A 7278-nucleotide genomic window follows, 5' to 3' on the forward strand; every position below is an offset into this window, starting at 1 on the left:
ATCCCGAAGGCGCATGGTTCAAATACACCAGATGCTCTGCTGGAGAATGAGGGTCAAGCTCCTCCTTTGCCAGTCAGATCTGACTCGACAGTACACAACAAGAAAATGAAAAACAGAACCAAAACAAAACAAAAACACAACAAAAAAGTACTGATTTTAAAAACTAATAACTTAAATGTGTTAATGGTTACCCACGGTGGACAGTGTTTGTTGGAGCTCCCCAATTAAGCTGGAAACAGGAATGGCATCTACTTCTGAAATAGCTTGCCTCTAGAAACCTATGAACTTGGAGAAATGATGTTATACAAGTGTTCATAGGGTCGCTATGAGTTGTCTACGACTCGATGGCACTTAACAACAATAACTTAAAATTGCCACACAAAAAAGAAAACAAATGATCCTCAAATCATTTCTTTCATTCTGAAGGCTTCACGATGTACCATTACCAGCCTTTTACTATTAAACTTAAATGGCCAGTTCAGACAAACAGCTCTGAGACCATTCTTCCGCCACTGATTCTGACTGGGGTGGCAGGTGTTATGAGTAATATTCAGTTAGCCTTCTGAGCTTTCTGAGCAGACATGGTGACCTTGCCAGCTCCCGCAGTCTTCTTGTCTACTGTTTTGATGACACCCACAGCTGCAGTCTGCCTCATGTCATGAACAGCAGAATGACCCAGAGGAGGGTGGCCAGAGCAGCTCTCCACATACATGGGCTTGACAGGAATCATATCAACAACGGCAGCATCACAAGCTCCAACAGTTTGGGACCACCTTCCAGCTTCTTACCAGAACGACAATCAATCTTCTCTTTGAGCTCAATAAACTCGCAAGCAATGTGAGCTGGGTGACAATCCAGCACAGGTGCATAACCAGCGCTGATTTGGCCAGGACGTTTAAGATCCTCTTCTGAGCAGTGAAGCCAGCTGCTTGTGTTGGTGGGTCATTTTTGCTGTCACCAGCCATGTTGCTACTGCAAACATTTTTCACAGAGACATTCTTCCAACTGAAGCCAACATCAAAGCCTCATGGTGCACTTCAACAGACTTTACTCCAGTGGTAACGCTGATTGGTGCAAATACGACCACCATACCAGGCTTGAGAACCAGTCTCCACTCTGCCCACAGGGACAGTACCAATACTAACAAACTTGTGCACATCCTGGAGAAGCAGACACAGGGGCCTAATAGTTGGACGAGCTGGTGGCAGGGTACAATCCAAAGCTTCAAGCAGGGTGGTTCCACTGGCACTGCCATCCTTCCGGGAGACTTTCCATCCCTTGAACCAGGGCATGTTAGCAACTGGCTGCCAGAATGTTATCTCTATTCCAAACAGAAATTGGCACAAAGGCTACTGTGTCAGAGTTGTAGCCAATTTTCTTGATGTAGGTGCTAACTTCCTTAACAATTTCCTCATATCTCTTCTGACTGTAAGGTGACTTGGTGGAATCCATTTGTTAATAACAATTAGTTGTTTCACACCCACTGTGTAAGCCAGAAGGGCACCCTCACAGGTCTGCCCATCTTTTGAGATTGTTGTTATTGTTTACCGTTGAGTCAGCACCAACCTATAGCCGACCTTCTGGTGGGTTTTCAGAGGCAGTTGCATGGGAGGAGATATCCCATCCTTTTCCCGCAGAGCAGCTGGTGGCCCCGAACCATGTGCCTTTGGGAGTGCAGTGCAGCTTCTTGTCACTAGGCCACCAGAGCTCCCTCTTTGAGATAATCGGCTTCAAATTCATCAATGCCAGCAGAAACAATCAAGACAGCACATCAGCCTGTGATGTTCCTACAATCATGTTTTTATAATGCCTCTGTGTCCTAGGGCATCAATGATGGTCACATAGTACTCGCTGGTCTTAAGGGTCAATAAGAAGATATCAATGATGATACCACGCTCATGTTCAGCTTTCAGTTTATCTAGGACGCAGGTGTATTTGAAGGAGCCTTTTACCATCCAAACAGCTTTTTTTTTTTCCTTGATTTTTTTTTTCTTGTTGTGTACCGTCAAATCACATCTGACTGGCACAGGATATTGCCTCTCTTTCCTCAGCAAAGGAAATCCCATCCCTTTTGTCAATCCCATCACATTTGTAGATCAGGTGACCAGTAGTGGTGGACTTGCCCAAATCCATGTGTCCAATGATGAAAATGTTGATATAGTATTCTCCTTTTCCATTCTGGCTTAGGTTTTACGATGGCGTTCACCAATACCTATATTCTGGCAACAACTTTGTTGCAAAAAAGCCTGCTGCCACATTCTTCTTAATAGAGTCTGGCTTCATGAATTATTTTCACAAAGACTGAATATATATAAAGAAAGGATACACCTAATGCACACCTTTTCCAATTTTAAACCATACAGTATTTTCTTGTTCTGTTTGGTTACAGCTTCTTGACCTAGTTATAGATTTCACATGAGCACAATGAAGTGTTTTGGAATTTCCACTCTTCTCAACATTAGCCATAGTTTGTTGTGGTCCACACAGTCTGCTTTCATGCATAGTCAATAAAATGTGATAGACATTCTTCTGACATTCTCTGCTTTCAGCCAGGATCCCATCTGACACCAGCAATGATATCCCTGGTGTTATGGCCTCTTCTAAAGCTACCTTGAACTTGTGACACTTCCTTGTCGATGTACTATTCCAGTGATTTTTTTTTTATAATCTTCAACAATATTTTGCTTTCATGTGATATTAATGACAGTGTTTGGTAAGTTTCACATTCTATTAGATCACCTTTCTTGGGAATGGGAAAAAAACTATGGATTTCTTCTAGTCAGTAGGCCAGACTTCCCTTCAAATTTCCCAGCATAGACTGGTGAGCATAGACAGGGAGGGTTGCATCTGTTAGTTGAAAAATGCCAATCAGTATCCCATCTATTACTGGGGGCTGGTTTTTTTGGCCAGTGTTTTCAATGCAGCTTGAAATTCTTCCTTTATTACCATTGGCTCTAGTTCATTGGTTCTTAATTCCGGAAATTTTTCGGTGTTGACCACTTCTTTTTGTTACTGTGACTCTGTGGATTCCTTCCATCTTCTTTTATTTGTTTTTTTTTTTTTTTAATGTTCCTGGATCATTCAAGATTTTCCCATGGCATCTTTTAGTATTGCAACTCAAGGCTTGAATTTGTTTTTTTAGTTCTATCAGCTTAAGAAGTGCTGAGCAAATTTGTCCCTTTTGGTTTTCTGACTCCAGCTTTGCTTATTTTGTTATAATACTTTGCTTTGTCTTCTCCAGATGCCCTTTGAAAACCTCGGCTCAGCTCTTTTACTTCAGCATCTCTTCCCTTTGTTTTGGCTTCTCAGTGCTCTAATGTAATTTTCCGTTTCTTCTGTCATCTTGTGGCCTTTTTTTTTCTCCTCTGTCTTTGTAATGGCCTTTTGCTCTCTTCACAGATGATATTCTTCACCACTCCTACAGTCTTGAATCATTGGTGATCAATTCCTCAAATTGACACTTAAGCTCAAGGCAACCATTCTATTCAAGTTGAGCTCAACTGTTCTTTTGTTTGAGCTCCACAGAGAGCTCCGGTAACCTGGTGGTTAAGGAGTTGCACTGTCAATTCAAAGGCATGTGGTTACAGTCCCCCAGCTGCTCCCAGGGGGAGCAGTGAGCAATCTCCTCTTGCGTAGTTTACAACCTCTGAAAACTCGTTGAAGGGTCAGCTCTGAGTTGGTTCTGACTCCAGAGCAATGAGTTGATTTGCTTTAAAATACTAATGGACAGTTAGATGATTTAAAAATATATATTAAAAAAATAATCTCAAAGAAAAAAATATAATCTCAAAGCAGTAGTTTTGGGAGTACATCCACCATCTAGCTCCAGAAAAATCCCAAGGTTTTGAGAATCTTAACATCTGTTCTGCACTTACCTCTTTTTAATTTAGAGTCTTCAAGAGAGTCTGATTGAAATGTTTAGTAAGGATAGTTGGACAACATCCATTTTTTTTCTCACCTCATAGCAAAAGACACAACTGTTTATTTTTTTCTTTTTATACACAGCTGCTTATGAAGGCAATTCTCCATATGTTTCATTTCATCTATCTATTCCTGATTTTCCTTCTTCTCATTTCCATTTTAAAGTGGTATTGTTTTATTCTTATCCTTTTAAGGTTTATTGTTATTTTATTCCTGTGTTAGTTACAAATTTGTTACTATTTTGTTGTTGTTGTTACCAATATGAATTGCATTGGGGAAATCTGCTCTCAGGGACCTCACCAAAGTGCTGAAGAGCAACAATGTCAGTCTAGAGACTAAGGTGCACCTGATTCAGTCCATGGTCTTTGCAATTACTTGCTATGCATCAGAGAGCTGAACCATTGTTCAGTTAAGGGTGACAGAAGAATTGATGCCTTTTAGTTGTGCTGCTGGAGAAGAGAACATACCATGGACCACCAAGAGAACAAACAGGTATATCTCAGAGAAGGTGAAACCAAGCTGCTCCTTGGAGGCAAGAATTTTTGAAGCTCTGTCTCACATACTTTGGGCATGTGGCCAGGAGGGACCAGACCTCGGAAGAGGATATCATACTTGGATTGGTGGAGGGACAGCATGGGAGAGGAAGATCCTAGATGGAATGCATTGACACAGTAACTGGGGTTATGACGGTAGGTGTGTCAGAGACAGTGAGACTGTCTTAGGATAGGGCAGGCTTCAGAGCTGTTGTACATAAATGCAAACAACTTGATGGCACATAACAACAATAGCCAATATTTTTTGTTTTGTTTTTGGCAACAACCAATATTCTGTTAGTATTTTTTGGCCACTAAAAAAAAATGCTTCTAATTTTATTTGACACAGAAAAAAATCCATAAAAGATAGGTAAACCTTGCAACTTTGCAGAATTTACCATGCCAAACTAGTTGCCATGGAGTTAGCCCCAACTCACAGTGCATCAGTATAGAACTATGCCCCCTCTCACTCATTCCTGCTGTGTGGTAGGAACTGACTCATTTCATCATTGCTGTCTAGTTGGAACTGACCCTTTAGCATTTTTTCAGAGGCTGTAAACCACACAGGAAACTAGCCATCTCTCTCCTGGAGAGTGGCTGTGGATTAGGTCAGTCACAGAGACATTACCTTTGGGTAAACATCATGTGTTCCAGTGTGCTATGCCATCAGGGCTCCACAGGGTTTTTGTTTTTAAAAACTTCTTTTGTTCTTTTTTTAATTATTATTATTAATTGTAATGAAAGTTTGTGGATCCAAGTAAGATGAAGGCAGTGACCGTTTCAGTGTTTTCTCTATCATGATGTTGCCTCTAGGTCCAGTGGTGAGAATTGATGCCAAGATGCAATCCATATTTGAAGGCTTTCGTTTTTTATTTTCTGCAGCAAGCACTTCACTTCAAGCCCTCCTTACTTTCAGCAAGTGAAGTTGTGTCATGTACATAATGAAGATTATTCATGAGTCTTTCTTTCAATCCTGATGCCACATTTTTCTTCATAGATTCCAGCTTTTAGAATAATTTGCTCAGCATATAGATTAAGAAGGACTGGAGAAAGGATATGCCATTGATTCCTACAGTCTTAATTTTTTGTTAATGCCTTGATTGTAGCTTGAACTTCTTGTTCCTTACCATTGGCTCTTGATCATATTGTAGTGGTTGTTGTTTCTGTGAACCATCGAGTTGGAACCAACCCATTGCTGCCTCTCCAGTGGGATTTCAGAGGCAGTTAATCACACGGGAGGAGATTGCCCATCTTTCTTCTGTGGAGCAGCTGGTGGCCTCGAACAGCATGCCTTCAGAATCGCAGTGCAGCTGCTTGCTACTAGGCCCCCAGAGCTCCCTGATCATATGGTACTCCCAGAGATATTTCATTGTCAGCTGGTTATTTTTGGTACAGTGTTCCTTCCATTTTCTTTTGATGTTTCCTGGATTATTCAAGGTTTTGCGTATTGCATCTTTAAGTCTTGTACCTCGAGGCTTGACATTGTTTTTCAGTTCCCTCGACTTGAGAAATACTGAATGAGTTACTTCCTTTCTATTCTGCATTTCTAGGTCTCAGCAGATTGTGCTATCCTAGTTTGCTTTGTGTTTTTGGGCTGCCGTTTGCAATCTTCTGTTCAGTTCTTTTCAGCATCTCTCTCTACACTTTGTTTTGGCCTCTCAATCTACTCTAGTGTAATTATCAGGATCTCCTCTGGCATCCATTTTGGTTTTTTATTCCTCCTATGTCTTCGTTATAATATTTTATAAAATTTTTTATTATTATTAATTTTAATGAACGTTTACAGACACTTTAGATTTCCATTCAGTCATTGTTTCCATTTTCTCCCTGCCCACCCATCGCACCCCCTAGTTCACTCTTCTCTTTGAAAAGTAAAAGAAAATTTTTCATGGTTGATATACTTGATTTCATTTCATAACTCATCTGAGCTTCAATCACTGGTGTTCTTCAAACCTATTTTTAAGATGATTTTTAAATTTAGGTGGGATAGATTCAAGATCGTGTTTTGGTTCTCGTGAACTTGTTTTCATTTTCTTCAACTTCAGTTGTATCTTGCATAATTGATGGCCTTCCACAGTCTGATTTCTTTCCCCACCCTGGTCTGATTTTGACTACTGAGATTAAGCTTCTACAAAGATTTCTTCCAGACATAGTCAATCTGATTTCTTTGCAGTCCATACAGTGAGGTTCAGCTGTAAAGTTGGCTTTTGAGGTTTTTAAAAAAATAGTACTTGAGAAGACAAACAGGTTTGTCCTGAAGGGGGTAAAACCGGGCAGCTCCTTGGAGGCAAGTATTCTGAAGTTTCATCTGACATTCTTTGGATGTGTTACAGGGAGGGAAATAGTGTTTGGGAGAGTGGAAGGACAGCACAAGAGGGAAGACCCTTGGTGAGATGGATCAATTCAGTGACTGGGGTAATGGGGGTGGGTGTGTCAGGGACAATGAGGTGGCACAGGATGGAGCAGGGTTTAGGGCTTTTGTGCATAGGGTCACTTTGAGTCTCAGGCAACTTGACGACACATAATAACAACAGCTTGAGAGGAAGAGCATGGATGAGATGAATTGACACAGAGAATGTGGTAATATGGAAAACCTATACTTGGACCCCTGGAAGCAGGAGCGGCATCCACTTCCAAAATGGCTTGCCTCTGGAAACTCTATGGACGAAGAGTGCTCAGGCTGTTCGTTCATAGGGTCGCTATGAGCCGTCTACGGCATTAAACAACAATAACAATGACGATGACCAAGAGAGAGCTACGTTGGCCTAGTGGAAGGAAGCTGTGCAACCAAGCCGAAGGTGGGTGATTGTCATCTGTGGCCCTC

General features: G+C 41.2%; 1 pseudogene; it reads right to left on the bottom strand.

Moving 5' to 3' along the window:
• Positions 1–550: 550 nt before the first annotated feature.
• LOC102849303 lies at positions 551–2169 on the bottom strand (annotated as a pseudogene).
• Between the last annotated feature and the right edge of the window lie 5109 nt (positions 2170–7278).

This window comes from Elephantulus edwardii, unplaced genomic scaffold, assembly GCF_000299155.1.
Source record: "Elephantulus edwardii isolate Elephantulus edwardi_28Jun2011 unplaced genomic scaffold, EleEdw1.0 scaffold00031, whole genome shotgun sequence".
Lineage (NCBI taxonomy): Eukaryota > Metazoa > Chordata > Mammalia > Macroscelidea > Macroscelididae > Elephantulus > Elephantulus edwardii.